This window comes from Rattus norvegicus, chromosome 17, assembly GCF_021556685.1.
Source record: "Rattus norvegicus strain SHRSP/BbbUtx chromosome 17, alternate assembly SHRSP_T2T, whole genome shotgun sequence".
NCBI classification, from domain to species: Eukaryota; Metazoa; Chordata; class Mammalia; order Rodentia; family Muridae; genus Rattus; species Rattus norvegicus.
Genome location: NC_141550.1, coordinates 50,971,626 through 50,987,893, shown reverse-complemented (window position 1 = coordinate 50,987,893; position 16,268 = coordinate 50,971,626). Strand labels below are relative to the sequence as shown.

The 16,268-nt window shown below is 39.9% G+C and overlaps 1 pseudogene across 1 annotated transcript in view; it reads left to right on the top strand.

Moving 5' to 3' along the window:
- The window catches only part of LOC148000168 (amphiphysin-like), an 87,977-nt pseudogene that overhangs the window by 41,935 nt on the left and 29,774 nt on the right, over window positions 1-16,268 (top strand). The window contains exons 9-15 of the transcript XR_015641693.1: window positions 2,012-2,128; window positions 4,773-4,796; window positions 6,593-6,616; window positions 6,829-7,322; window positions 9,010-9,042; window positions 9,677-9,721; window positions 13,427-13,549. The product of XR_015641693.1 is annotated as an amphiphysin-like (transcript). The remainder of the gene's footprint in view (window positions 1-2,011; window positions 2,129-4,772; window positions 4,797-6,592; window positions 6,617-6,828; window positions 7,323-9,009; window positions 9,043-9,676; window positions 9,722-13,426; window positions 13,550-16,268) is intronic.

The following is a 16,268-nucleotide window of genomic DNA, read 5'->3' as shown; positions in this document are numbered from 1 at the left end:
AAAGTATATATTTTATATTCCTTTCCACACATTTATATAACATATTCTGATGATACCCATCTACATTCCGTCTTCAACTCTTCCCTGATGCCTCCTACCACTTTCCCCTTCCAGATACATGCCCCCTCTTTACAGAGAACATAATTATGATATTAAGATTTAAAGTTTTAAAAAACAAGTGTTTTGGAGAGAGCAATGTATATGTAATTTAAAACCTATTATGAGAAATAATTGTGCTGAAAAATAGAAAGCTAAAGACTAATATTGGAGCATATATATGCATATATATGACACAAGGAGAAGCAGTAGTGGCAATATTATATAAAATTATGGGAGAAAAATTGTCTAGCAAAAGAAACCGTACTAGGAGGGAATGATAGAATATGTTTGGAGTAAACATGGTCAAAGCATGGTTGACTGAAAAAATTATTATGAAAACCTTCACTCCAAACAATGAAAATACATCATGAAAAAACATAGCCACAGGGACACATAGTGAAGTAAAATACATTTTTAAGTTTGTCTGATGGAAAATGCTTCCATTTAAAGATAGTGTACACCAATACAATAAAAATCTATCTCTAAATATTAAAAATAACCTAGTAAATATAAAGTTTGAACCTTGAATTATAAGAATGCATTATTCACTTGAAAAGCGAGACCACAGCCTGATAGATATGCTGCTTTCCTACACAACGAATGTGGAATGTTTAAGTATTGCCTTCCGCACCTTCTCAGCTGTTCTCACCTTTCTAGATTCTGAAGTTTGTTTCTTTGACCAGTAATAAAAAAATTTTCTGCCCTTCAAAATCTTTCTTCAAACACTTCAATTTTATATAGTGCACTACCCATTGATATAAACTTTCGATTTCTACATGACCAAATGTTCAAAAATGAAACATACCAAATATCAAAAACATGTTATTTGGATGTGTGTTACTGCCTTCATTCCTGTCACTGTGGTATAATTTATGGAGACCTTGTCTCAGCTCTGACCTTTACTTTGTAGCTTGAGCTCAGGTTAAACCAACTTCAATCCATGCTGTTTCCCTGTTTCCCATTATGACTGGTGCACAGATGTCAATGTTGAACACAGCCTTACAGTATCGTAATAGACTTCCATCCTGTCATAGTTGCTTACCTGCTTTACAAGTAAAGGTTGGAGGGGTCATGTTGTAGCAAATACTGACTGGCTCAGAACTCTCTGTTTTCTCCCCTTTTACTATTCTACACAAACGTGTGCATGCACACACACACACACACACACACACACACAAACACAGAGTGGTGGAATGAATAATATAATAATTCAATCAAGAAATTGAGTCATAATTCCTGACGAAAAGCACCTTGACTTCAGAATGCATTTCAGTTTGTTGTTTGAGGGTCAATTCATCATGATATGGATGGAATGGTAGCAGGAATACAAGGTGTCTGGTCACATTGAGTCCACAGTGAGGAAGAAGTGAGAGGATAGGAAGGGAGTAGACTATGCAATATCAAAATTTCCTTGCAACACTTCTACATAAAATTTCTGTAATCTTCAAAAAAGAAAGTGCCAGGAGGTAGGGACCAGGTATTCACATACAAGTGCATTTGGATCACATTTCCTATTCAGTGCACTCACGGAGACCATCGGGAGGATGAGGGATGGACATGAGGTGGGCAGCAGCATGCATCAGTTCCTTCCTAGGTTTTAGCATCATAGACATACACTGCAGCAATGGTTATGCTACTGAGTTTAAATCTTAGTATCTTTTTTTGTTACTTTTGTAGTCATGTGGAATTTTTTAATCTGTTTAATTTTCTAATTAAAAGGGAGAATCTTTTTATCTGTGTGGCATTCCAATACTCCCCCTCAATGGGAAATGATGGGATGTCATCCAGGGCCATGAGTTATGTGTGGCTAGACTCTATCACTGCGTTGGATGAAGAGCTGACATGGCTTGGGCATCTCGGTGAGACATTCTACCTGGCTCTTTCCACAAATTCCATTCATCTGTTTTAACAGAATGAAGTCCTGGAGGTGAAGAAGGAGGAGACTTTGCTGGATTTGGACTTTGACCCTTTCAAACCTGATGTGACCCCAGCAGGTTCTGCTGCAGCGACCCACTCACCCATGTCTCAGGTATAGAGTGAGCTCAGGTGTTTAGGGATGATAAACATTAATGAGTGTGCGTAGTTAGTTAACAGGAGATCTCTGTGCCTTTCTGCTTTTCTGTTTGGTTGACAAATATTTCCTATTTGTAGGAAATATTTTACTCTTCTCCTTGCCATTACCTTTCTCTTGTCACAGAGCTGTTTCCCTCAGAACCATGTCTTTCGGAGTGGTTATCAGTGTCTCACTGGCACTCAAAGAGTGTGGCTTTTGATAACACGCCTTACAGCTTCCCTAAACAGTTCTTTTAGTTTCAAGTTTCCTACTCATTTCCTCATGTTTTAGAGGTCAAGGTTTATTTGGATAACTGCCAGACCACGCCCCACAGAAATGTACTTGCAGTCTGGATGGTTCTGAGCTTGAAGCTATACTAGTGTCCCCCTGCAGAGCAATGCTCTGGTGCTGACCACAGGTGGATGTGGAGTGCCTTGCTTCTTGTGCTTACTCTTGCTCATCTCTCCCTCACTCTCTCCCCGTTCTGGTAACCACTGTAATAAGATTCTCCTTAGGATCTGTTAGGATGCCTGCCTTGGGTGTGTACACCCGAGCATGTAGGGATGAGGCTTTTGGTGTGGTTAGTATATAATTGTTGCTTAAGTGGAAGAAAATCAACACAATATTGAGGAATGAAATGTGGTGGTATGTACCTGAAATCCCACTCATTACTCAGGGAGATGTAAGAGGAGGACAAAAAGTCAGCGACCCTCGGTTACAGAGCCTCAGAACAAAACACAAATCAGTACTGTTGACATTAGGTATGGGGGCAGGAGGTGCACTCACACTTAACTTTGAGAAAATCCAAGGCTATAGAATATAGTGCAAATTAGAACTAAAATTCAACTGGGTATTAAGAACTGACTTCAATTTCTAGTCCTGATGATGTGAATCATTATAGCTGACTCCTGAGGAGTGCACACTGCTCTGTGCAGACAGTTTTCTTGCTAGTCTGTGCTTTGCTAGGGTGATGTGCCTTCTGAAGGTCTGCTCTTTGTAAATGGGAGAAATACTAATTTAATTATCAAATGTAACTAACGTTATTGGTGCTTTGTAAATAAAGAGGATCTCTTAGTAGGCTGTCTCTAAACTCTCCTTGGAGATTCAGAATGTACACAAATCACAATTAGGACAGGCTATGTGTCCCTGTGACCCTGCCAAGGAGGAAGCAATTCTGGCTTTCTGGTGGCCCTAACAGACCGGTCCATTTTCTAAGGAGGAAGGCAGGTTGAAGGAGACTACATGAGTCTGTTGGGTTCGGAGATGCCCTTTCCCTTCCTTCTCAAAGCTACCTCCTTTACCTACCACTGGGTCCCATTTGTCAGCTGATATTCTAGGTGCCAGGGACCAGCTTATCTCATGATCTCTGCAGCGTCCACACAAGCATGCAGGGCCTTTCCTTTTCCCAAGGAGAGTTGAATCCAGTGTTAGCATTGCGTCCTCCGTTGGAGAAAGTGTTGCTGCTGTCTGCACCACACAGAGACTTGTATTATATTATACTTGTTTTTCACTATCTCTTCTTAGCAAGAGGCTATAGAGAGACCATTAGGATAGTCAAAAACACAGAAAATGCATTTCAGACACCGAGGCATCTGAAGATACAAATATGTGTGCTTTTTAAAGGAGCCGTTCTGTCCTATCTTCCCTGTTCTTCGATTGGTGATAAGCAAACAGATATCTAAGCTACATAGAGATGAAGTTAGAAGGCCAGAGAGAGTAAGGAATATCAGTCAGCACCACAGGACCTGGCTTTCTATGAGACAGCATCTGTAGAAGACAGCGGTAGCCTCTAGAAACTCATTTGAAATAAATGTCTTCCTAGTCTTCTGTTTACCTTTACTGAATCAAAACAAGTGGGTGAATGAGTCACTGAGGCAATGTGGCTTTAGCAGTAACTCTCAGTGTTGGGGAGAAAGGAAGGCTCTCTCACTGTCCTCACCCTCAGGGCAAGCTGCTCTAACCATCCAAAGTCCTCCATAGATCAGCGAGCCTTGTAATTAAAATATCAGTAAGTTCATGTCAGGCATGTTGTTAATAGACTTTGATGGGTACCTATTAATGTTCATGACTGCCAATTAATTTGCGTGTTCTCTAATCCAGCATATTGGAGAATGGCATTTTAAAGGCTCTATTTGCTATCAAAGTAGTCATAATACATGCTTTTGAGGTAGTAGAGAGAGGCAAGCACATTAGTTAACGATTGAGGTCTGTATTTTCTCAATGATATGATGACCCTAGTGCTAGAAAATATTCTTACTTTGATGGCATGTGTATTTGGATAACACACTCATCATACAGCACATTCAGGACCCAGCCAGCTTTTCTCAAGAGCCAAAGGCAGATTGGCTAGATTCCTGCAGTTATCACAGCATCTACATGTGGCTAAACTCAAATTAAGTAAAACTATATCAAATTTAAGTTTTGATTGTATTAGACTAGTACATTTCAAGTTCCCAATAGCCACATGTGACAAGTGTCCACCAAAATTGGTAACAGAAGTGGGGTGTTTCTATAAGCAAGAGTGGAGCCAGGGAAGAGTGCTGTTATCCCTAGCCTCTTTTTTGTTTACCACTAACTGTGTGGACTTTCACTTAGAGTGTTTCTTTTTGTTTGCTTTCAGACATTGCCCTGGGACTTATGGACGGTAAGGCATCTGAGAACTAGTTCCACATATTTTAATCTATAAAAATTTGGAAACTTTAATATATTTGTTCACCTGTGAGGAAAAAGAAAACCCATCTATTTAATGATAATGTATTCCCCTAGAAAAAATACCTGAAAGTTTGGAACATTTCCCAAATCTGAAAAACGTAATAGAGAAATGTATGTCAGTGTCCCACATTGCTGAACTAATAGTGATCAAGACAATGGCATTGTGCTCTTTGTGTATTCCCGTGGGGATTGAAGACCTAAAGAGTAGTCATAGTGGAAGGCATGCATGCATATGGTACTCTTAAACTGAATCAAAACACAGAGTATGGATCAAAAAATGAAAGGTAATGGGAACTTTAATATCATTATATTTAATTAATTTTTGGTAGAAACATATAATTTGAGCTAGGTAGCTGTGGAGTTGAGTTTAAACACTAATACTTATAATCTTGTAAATTTGATCAATTTCTAAAATTCTCTAAGACTCAGCTTTTCACATCTATAAAATAAAGGTAATGACATATACTTCAGAGGGTTGTTTAAGGATTTAGTGAAGTAGGTGCCTGGCATTTATCCTAGTATATAGTATGTATAAACAAATGGTAGCTATGATTATGGCGTTACTTTATAAAGCTGACCTGATGTGCAAGGTTGAATATTTTCAGAATTTAGACCTGGGAGAGAGAGAGAGATGAGTAGAGCTTGGTGGTATTCATCTGCATTGCAAAATTAGGAGACTGATGACACCCATGGAAAGCCCAGCATTCCTTGGGGCAGGGTCTAAGTCTTTAAAAACTTCCCTAGAGTTTATATTTCACGTTTTAGGATCCTTGAAACATATCAAAAGCAAAACTAACAGTTTTGGTTGAAGCTATACATGACTAAGACATTTTTACACTGACTTCGTAATTTACACTTGATTAGTTTTATTTGTGTATTTATAAAAAGATGAGGATGGGTTGATACTCAGGGAATTAGAATTCTAACCTCAACTTTGTGTTACTTTTATTACTGATTATGGAAACAATATTAATCTTAGTTATCCCTGAATATTATACTTTAATTATAACTATAGCACGTTTTTACCTCTCTAAAAGTACTGAGATAAGGGCAAAGATACCTTCTAGAAGGACCTTTTCAATGCTATAGAGGCCAGACTTCCTAGGAATAGTAATTCTAACAAAAATGCATGAAATATTAGCTTTCTGGGAATACTGTCCATGATTCGTAGTCCGATCTACTTTACACAGTACTTTTCTTGTGGGCAGAAATCAGCTTCTTGGTTGAGGGCAGACTGACAAGAGAATATTCAAGCTCATCAATGTCATTTTTACAAATTCATTCTCCATCCAGAATATTCCTCAAAGATAGAGCCTAGTGAAGAATGAGTTTGGGGAGATTTCGCTCTGATATTCTTATAGAACATGCAGCATGGAGTCATTTCTTGACCTCTGTGTTTGATAGCATCCTGGTGTTCTCAGATTCACATACTCATTTGGATAAGCATGTTCATTTCTTGGTTTCCTAAGGCAGAATTGTGAGCTAGCCATGGCACATCCTCATTGATAGTGGAAAATGACATGGGCTCATTTGTGCCTCTTCCACAGGAAGCATTACATAATTTTCAGAACAAACCATTCCTATCACAAAATGAGTTGTAAAATGTAATTCCTGGACAGTAAAAGCCACAGCACTCTAAAGAATGCGGTCACTAGATAGTGTGAGACTTCAACATTGCCTGATGTGTCTTTTCATTTTTTATTCTTTCCTCTACTTCCCACCTTACAGACAAGCACTGATTTGGTACAACCGGTAAGTTAATTTTCATAACATTCTTTATTTTAAGGATATTTAATATCATTGTACGTGTAGTCTTTTTTGTTGAATGACTTTTCTCCCATGACATTGCTAGTCCTAGACTTGACTTTCTGCTTTTATTTAACTGGTACTACACTACTGAAGAGCTGTATGTTTCTCATCAAATATCTCATGGTCTGTTTCATTTTTCTCCCCTTTATTTAAAGACTGACTCTTCAAAAAGTCTTTCTATGTGTAACCTCATCATGGAGGGAACTCCTAACAGTGGTTTGGCTGAAGAGATTCAAAGATATGAAACTGATATAGGTGCATTTACTTGGGGCCCTCATGCTAGGACAGACAGTGTCAGCCAGGAGATGACGCCAAGTGAGTCTCGAGAAGACATTGCATGTCTCTCTGAAGCAGAGCGAGGCATGAGATTATCCACTGGAATGTTTTCTTCTGCTGACTGTTCTACTCTAGCTGGTCAGGGTGAGGATTCTCCTCCAGCTAGAAATGAGCAGCTGTCCTCGGAACCTGTTCCGGGGCTGGAGTTACTATTCCTACGTGCATGGAGACGGATCAGCCATATGCTTTACTTGACTCAGAGATACCAGCCATCGGAAAAGTTGACCTGCTCAAGGAAGGTCATGAAGAAGCTAAAATATCAGATGGAGAAATAAAACAGAAACAGAAGGTAGAAGATCTTATGTGGGGATGTGCGGAGGCATACCAAAGGGTAGACACTGGAGGTATTGATATCAAGACAATAGAAGGTCCTGAGGGATTTGAGGAGAAAGTATGTGACAGTCTAGGAAATACAACACTAAATGATCTCAAAAACCTCGCAGAGCAAGGGGAGGAGACACTTGAAAGTAGTGAAGTGGAAAGTTGGGACGGTCTAAAGATGATATGTAAAGAAAAACTAAAAAGCTATGAAAATGACTTTGAGGAAGGTTATCTATTAGAAAAGGACATGGGAAGAGTACATGTGACAGATAAATTTGATGACAGAATCCAAGAGTTATCTGATAAGACTCAAGTAATAATTAATCATAAAAAGGTAGAAGACTCTGGAGCTACACCTGCCAATCACACAGGGATCAGTAACCTGCCTATGCAGACTGACCCCGTGTCTATTGTTAAAGATTCCTGCACTGGGGAATGGGATTTAACTAAAAAAGAAATGACCAGAAATTTTAGTCATTTCATTAAATTTCCGAGAACTGAAAGGACAGATTCTAAGGGAACAGAGCCAGGTCAAGTCTGGCAGTCAGACTTGGAGTCAGGAATCAATAGTGTAGATATAGTGGAAGGCTCTGATATTCCAGATGGCCACACAAGCACATTTGCCAAATGGCAGGAATCTAATAGCCACTGGCATATCAGAGATATAGAAGGTTTACATAGATGCTGGGAACATTTGGTAGGAAATGAGAAAGGACTGGAGGAGAACTTACCAGCTGATATATGTGGGAAACATACCAGTGATAGCAGCTTGGACCAAAGCCAGGAGACAACTAGTCCATTGGGTCAGGGAGCATCCTGGAACACTAGCGTGGAGAGTCCTGATAGTTCCCGAGACAATGACATCAACAACTCAGATTTATCTGAAGATGAAATTGCTAACCAGAGATATGGATTGTTGTACCAAGAAATAGAGGCTGATAAAGATGAGGTACATACCCTAGAATGTAGCTTAGACTAGCCAGACGTCCTTGGGCTCTGCTTTTCCTTATGTCTCTCACCAACTTCATTTCCATCATTGATCTCCTTGACATATGAACCTCTTGAAACCTATGTAAACCAAACACAAACAGGTTGACAAAAAAAAATCTAAATATTGATTGTGCTGGGAAATAGTGGAGTCCTTTTTGCCGTCCCGCTTCCTGAGTCTCTCTTTCTCTCTCCCTCCCCCACCCTCTCTCTGTCTCCCTCCACCCCCCTTTTATTTTCATTTTTGTTTCAGACACCAAAGTGTGCTAAACTATGAGCAACAGAGATTATCACTAATGTGGCTCTGCTCAGTAAAAACACATGAAATGCTTTACCCAGTCTCACTAAAGCTCTCGACTCTTGGTTGATGTTTATCACAGTGATTCGTATCAGTGACCCAAAAGAGAGATCAACCCCCATGGTTTTTGCTAGAATCACCTTGTCATCATTTAGAAGGTCAGGGTTGGTGAACACTGAAGCGTGTCCATCTTTGCCTTTTTTTTTTTTGTCAGCCTATTTATAATAATGCAGCATGGTTCTTTGTAGCTCCTGAGCACTTTCGAACAAAGCAGCCTGTTGTATTATTTTTAAATTGGTGTGTGGTAGTAGTTTCTTTCCTACTTGTCTAATGAATATTCACTCATCTTGTGGAATTGTTGAAAAAAGTCACACCTGGTTTCCATTTCTTTTAGGCTTCTGGAGGTTCATTTAATGATTTTACCCAGGTAAGGAGATTCTGTTTTCTTATAAGAGCTCCCAGCAGAGAGTGTTGTACGTCTTTTCTGTGTGGATTTTATGTCATCAATCCAGCAAAATGATTAAGAGCGTCAGCACAAAATTGGACCTACATACTTACAAGTTGAGTAATGGAAATAACATTGTTGTGATGAAATGAGCTGTGTGTCAGTGCACTTAACCCAGACCCAGCACATTAAGTGCTCCATAGTGCTATGCCATTTGTTCCACTAGTTCTTAGAAGTGACTCCGATCCAAAAGATACTCAGCTGTTGGGGAAAAAAGGAGATAAGTTTCTCAGAGCTGATGATTTTTAAGCGCTCCTTCTAGAATGTCCAGGTGAGCCACATCACATACAGTGATAGGTTTGGTGATTCTCCAGGGGGAAAAAGGCATCTGAAGATCACAAACCACACTCAGGCTCTGTCCAGGAAAGCGGTGTTTCCTGGAGCACTCTGATAGTGTAGATTTATGTTTAGAATAACTCATGTTAACACTTACTTGGTATTGTTTTAATAATTTGAAAGGGAACTTTCAAAAACGTTAAAATATATTTGTTGATACAACTGGTGGTTACGAGTTCATATGGCTTTTTGAAATGGCCCATTTTCTTTCCCTTTTCAGCCCCAGGATACTTCATTATTCACGATGCAGACAGATCAGAATATGGTAGGTAGCTTGGAAAATTGATGTGACCATATTTGGGGACAGTTGTTATCATGGTACAGTTGAAAATTAGTTGGCTACACTAGCCTGTCTGGAACTTTAATATACATAATGTGATTTTTACAGCTTCCCCTTTTTTCAGAAAAATGAGAACATATTCCTAGAATCTGACTTTGAGCTTGTTTATTTCTGGCACAGTGACACCAACAGGAACCAGCTTCTTGTGATACTTATGACCCTCAGTGGAACACAATGAACCGATCAAAGTCACAGGTTTCTATGTGGCTATAACTTAAGCTAAAGGATTAAAAATGAATTTGTCTCAAGAATTTGTATTGACTAACATATTGCCTTTTTCCTTGAGCTTAGAGCTACTAATTTCTCATCTCATCTCTTCATTTTATAAGTTCTAGAGAGAAGCATTTATAGGCCAGCTAATGAAGAGACTAACATTGTGGCATGAGTAGGAAAGAGTTACTCTGGAGACTAGAGGAGATTCTTGGGAGGTGGGAATGACAATTCCCATGGGAAGCCTTTCAGCAGCTTCCTAATCAAGCTGATTGAAGAGACCTTGAGAGATGTCACTGTGTGCTTACCCTGCTGCAGGAGAGAGGGCTTGCACTTGCTGAGGGTTGAAGAGGTTGTTAGCATTGCTCTTCTCTGGCCAGCTGAGTTTGTGCTATGAAGGACTTTTGAAGTTGAAGAAGAGCCAAGAGGAGGTTGATACATAATTCATATAAAAACATTGAAAATATTGCATATTTTAAAAATGCAAAGATAACTGAAAATGCAGAACAATGTTTGGATCGTTGCCTTGGATTTCTAGAAATCTGGGGAAAATCTGGATCTTTATTTAAATAAGAACAATGAGGGTGGCTTTAGACATGAGTCTAACTGTATCTCCTTCTTAAAATCAAAAAGTGTACCTATCCTATGGCATGAAACAGGCATTGGATTGGTGTTTCCCCATAAGATACGTGTTTACATTTGAATAAGAAATTCTGAAATTCTTGTCTAAACATTAATTTTTGCAGTATTCTGATACCTTGTCAATGTGTTATCGTGTTTTTGTACACCCAATGTAGAACAGACTCTCAGTCTTATTTTAAGGGTATGGTATTAATAACAAAACCAGAGAAGCTTATTATGCCCATTCTCATATTGGTTATTCTCAGCCTTGATGATAAAACTTGGATGGTGAGGTTTCTTTTTTTAAAATTATCAGTTGTGAACAGTTATGGAAAACTCTGAAATTCAGGAAGAGAAGAAAAACTAATGGTCATGCTTAAACGCATAGCACTACCTCAGCATAGAAAGTCTAAGCTCAGAACCATGACCTTTTAGTGCCTTGAGAATCTCTACAGGTTCTGTTAGTTGTGTTGGTCATGTGAACTTCCGTGCTTTCCCTCTAGTCCTCTCTACACATATTCTCCTGAGCAAACCTCATACTTCTCTGCTGAGGATCACAACCTGTCCTGCCCAGCATTGCACTTGTAACTAAGGTTCTTGCTACAAGGTCGTAGGCAATCACCATGCACTGGAACTGAAAACTATAACTACCAGTATGTTGATATCGTGTAGCATGTCAAGAATAGCAGAAGCCACAATATTGGACTCACTGACTAGCTGGACAAAAGGGATTGAAGCTGGCATTCAGCTCATATCTCCTGGCCTATGTCTCATGACCCACAGAACATCACTATGTACCAGTTGAAACTGTTTTAAGTCTTCAGATCTTGTTCCTTAGCTGTCACCAATCCTCTGAGTTTGTACTGAATAGCCTTGCTAAGCTTGAAAAGGCAGTCCTAGAAGGCAAGTCCCATGCTGCCTTATGAATAGACTCTCAACTCTCCCAGCCCTTCTTCTCTGCCTCTTTACTGACATGGCTTAGTCACAGCACTGAGGGTTTTCAGAATATGTAATCCAAGACCACACAGTCGACTTTATTCTGACAAATTTTCATTCTGAAGAAAGAATCATTTTCTAGAGCCCACAAGTAGACATAGCATGTTATAGGTCCACTAACATCTGTCAAGGCAGATACCTTATAGGCACAACAACAGAAACAGTGGAAGCAGAGCCCAATTCACATAATAGGACTCCAGATTTTCCCATAAGGTGTTGCTTAAACATTGAACTTCATTGGTATATCGTAAGAAAATATTTGTATTTTCATATCTCAGAAGGAATAAAAGACAGGCCCGTAAGACTCGTTTCAGTAGTGGGCGTTATACAATGTTTCATACTTGCTCATTACTAGTAAGCTGCACTTTTCTCTAGGACTTAAGTCCCAGTTACAGTTGTTAGAACTCAGTGAACTTGTGTGCTGGTGAGAAAATTCCAATCCTATGTCTGTTCACTCCATGCTGTAGGTGCACTTTTTGATTTTAACAGATAGATACATTTAGACTCATGTCTAAAACCATCCTCATTGTTCTTATTTAAATATAGATCCAGACTTTCTCCAGATTTATAGAAATCCAAGGCAATGATCCAAACATTGTTCTGCATTTTCAGTTATCTTTGCATTGTTAAAATGCACAATGTTTTTGATATTTTATATGAGTTGTACATAAAATCTTCTCTTGACTTCTCATCAGCTTTAAAACAATGTCCCCACTGCTTTTATGTAAAATTCATTATATACTGCATTAATTAAGTATATAGGAAAAGCAGAAGGTTTTGAACTAAGAGATACTAGAGACCTGATTCAGTGCATAAGGGGTATTGTAGGCTGGCTATATATAGTAGTCTCATGGGAACAACAGCATCTTATTTTGCCCCCACAGTATAAAGTCTAATTAAAACCATGGAGAAAGCTGCCTTATAATTCTTCAAGCACTCAGTTGATTGCTACAGTTTCTTGATGGAAGTAAAAAAAAAGGGAGTGAATCAAAAATTCAAACATTCTGCAATTTACAAAGTAGCCAGGTTGCTGAGCCTGCTCTCCCAACTAGAAAGATATATTTGGTGCATGTACATATTTATACACCAAAGGATCACAGAACTATGTGATCTATAGACTCTTTCTCCTTTCACCTGGCAAATGTTGGACCTTCTAGAGATATTCTCTTTGATATTCTCTTTCTCTCTCTCTCTCTCTCTCTCTCTCTCTCTCTCTCTCTCTCTCTCTCTCTCTCTCTCTCCCCTCTCTCTCCTCTCTCTTCTCTTCTCTCTTCTCTCTCTCTTCTCTCTCTCTTCTCTCTCTCTTCTCTCTCCTCTCTCTTCTCTCTCTCTTCTGTCTCTCTTCTCTCTTCTCTCTCTTCTGTCTCTGTCCCCCTTCTCCTTTCCTCCCTCCCTCCCTCCTCCTCTCTCCTTCCCTCCCTCCCCTCCTTCCCTCCCTTCCTCCCCCTTCCCCCTCTCTCCTTCTCTCTCTCCATACAACAGAAGAGTCATTTCAGGTTCTCTCATATAATGCACAGTGGCATGAAGACAAACTGTCACAGGTGAATGTAGTGGTAGGTCCAGCTTTGAAGGAAACTGCTCTGGAGCATGTTCAGAAGAAACTCAACACAATTCCACTCCATGACTCTTCAGTTCTGTAAGGGCCCATGACACTAGATGAGAGAATTCATTTTTCTAGAATAGATTTAGTGGAGCTGGCTGCCTGTTCTGAGTGATGATGGGATTCTGGATTGTCCAGAGTTTTGCAGTGTCACCTATTCATATGTTGAGTCTTCTTTTCTCCTTACCACCAAATAACTCAAGGCTGAAACTGAGCAGGCTCTACCTACAGAGCCCCAGGCAGAGGAGCCTCCCACCACTGCTGCTGCACCTACTGCTGGGCTGGACCTTGGGCTAGAGATGGAGGAGCCAAAGGAGGAGGCAGCAGTGAGAGCACTATCCCCTTCCCCCTCTATTCACTCTGCTGCTTCCTAAAAGCTTCTCCGATGATCCTTTGTATCACTGCCTATCCAGGCTTTAGCTGACCTGAACATTTCCCTGACATCATGATCATTATTATTTTTGAGACTATACCAAAGAATCAAATGTATGCTAGGGAAAATGCTAAGGAGCCACTGCTGTGTCTCTTCAAAACTACCTTGATTGTTCTGATGCACTTCTTTTGTCAGTGGAGAGAATCAGACCTATTTCCGTGTTCCACCTGAGACAGTGGGAAATCCCTGTAATTAGGGATCATATAGCCTGAAATAACTTTGTTGTTCATGCCTATGTGCTAGTGGAAGTTATGTCTGGACAGAGTGTTTCCAAGTCCTTGGCCTCTTATCAAAAACAATAGAAAATGAGGTCTCATACAGACCTACAAAAGAAACAAGATAAATTAGTTTGCAGCAAAGTAATAGTTCAGATTAAAGAGAGATACACTGAGAAGACGGATAGAAGGGCACATGAGGGAATATACCCAAGGGTCCCCATTATGCTTCCCCATTGTGCTTGGGAAGAGCCCAAGAGGATGGCTGGCTACTGGGGGGCATAGTTGGAGCAGCCTTCAAGCGTATTGATTAGGTTATGTCATCATCTCTCTGCTATGCATGTCCTCTTCCATAATACATCTGACCTAGTCATACGCATGGCAAACTGTCCATAGGCATAAGATGGCCCCTAATAGAGGACATTTTTGTCTTACTACATATGCAACAAAAACTAGTTCCAGCCAGACTGGCACTTTGAGTCTTCATACCTAACTAGGTGTGGTTTAGCTGCTTGAGTAGCAGCTGTATAATTTGTTACCAGGGGGTGGGGGAACTTATACCATTGTTCAGAAATGGAAACACATGTAACCAGCTGCATATGGGAGTTTAAGGGGGTTCTGACTTTTTGGTGCAGGTGATGCAACTAGGCTGCAGTGTATATTATTAAAAGTTGGGGGGAGGGACTGCATAACTCAAAACCATATGGATGTCCATGGTTACTATCTTGTCTTCTATGCTTGCCTGCCATATATGGTTTTACTTTCATAAGTTGGTGATGGCCCAATATTGAACCAATGGTACATATTTTAGACCTGTGAATCTATAAATATTTATGAATCCAGTCTATACAGGCTTTGCATCTATAAGGGACCTTAAGGATACCTTTTGTGCTGGGTTAGAGACCCACCCAACTTCTCAGATACTTGCTTTTACCATGATGCACACAGCCAAGAGGAAGACCTGCAGGGTGTCTGCAGCTGTGTTGAGCAGTGAGAGGAGATAAGGATTGAGTCAGGTTTAGTGGTCAGGGGGGTCTTAGAGCAATCGGCTTCTTTATTTATACGGATTTCAGAGAACAAAGATAGACTAATAATTATCTAAGAAGTAACGATTACATCATTTTGTCTCTGGACATGTGTTTGTTTTTTCATTACATATTCATGGTTACAAGTTTAGTCACAATTAGAAAATACGAATAGAACAGATTTTATTTTTATTGTTGTCTTTATAACTCCAATTCAATGAATCTAAAGAATGCATCCACTAAAGCAAACATTCATTATATACAGTTTGCTTTTTAGGCTGGCAGTATTTGAAGTTTTAAAACACCCCAGACAAACTGAAAAGATCTGAATTGGTCTTTTTATGAATTAGCAAATCCTAGTACCTAACTTTTTTACTATATTGTTACATCATCTGCGTTGTTTTAGTTAATCTGTCTTATTTACTGAGTTCTATTACTCCAGGTGTGTACCCTGTAAGATCCCCTATCTTTAAACCACATCTTCAGAGAGCTGTAAGCATATTATAAAAGTCAGTCATGAATCTGTTGCCAATTCTCCTGGCCAGTGAGAGTTTGTCAAGTATCTCTGTTTATCCTGTCCCGATTATACTGTTCCAGTTGCTTGGGGGCAGATACCCTGAGAAGATTCCTAGAATCATAGCCTCATCTGTGCTTATCACAATCTGCAGGGCATAAGGACTACTTCCAAATAGGACCAGATAAAGTTATTTCCCTAAATGCAGAAGAGATAGTAAGTTTACGACTTTTCTAAAAGGACTCAGTCATGGTTTTCTTAGGAAGAGACATAAAAAGAATCATAATGCAGAAATTTCTCAAAAATACAACATTCAGAGACCAAAATTTAAAAGTGAGAGTTGACAGCGATTGCAGCATTTGCCTCAGATTTGCTGAAACTGTCTCCAACCGCTGTGCTAGCTTTACGGCTTTGGCCATTTCTGGTTGGTATGGCTGTGCCCACGCTGCAAAAAACAATAAATGCCAACAGTAAGCAAGCTCATGGATAGCAAAATGCTCATAAACGTATAGAGAGTTGAAAATGGCGCCTAAGAATGTCAGTGTGTCGTGCGCCCAACATCTCGCCAGCAAAAACGACGCGAGGACACCAGGATCCTTCTGCAGAAAAGCGTTTATTGCATCGTAAAGAGGAAGAGAGCGAGCCCCAGAATGGTGCTGCTTATATACACCCTAATGTGGCGTGTCCATGCCTGATTGGTCGCTTACCCATGATCTCATTGGCACGCCCCAGGGTGGGCAAAGACTTGGCGCGAACACACTCTTGCACATGTGCACACAGCTGGTTTCCTGAAAGGAAGTTGGGCTTGCGCAGCGGAAACCAGCGCCATCTTGTAATGGCGAATGTTATCGCGGCTTT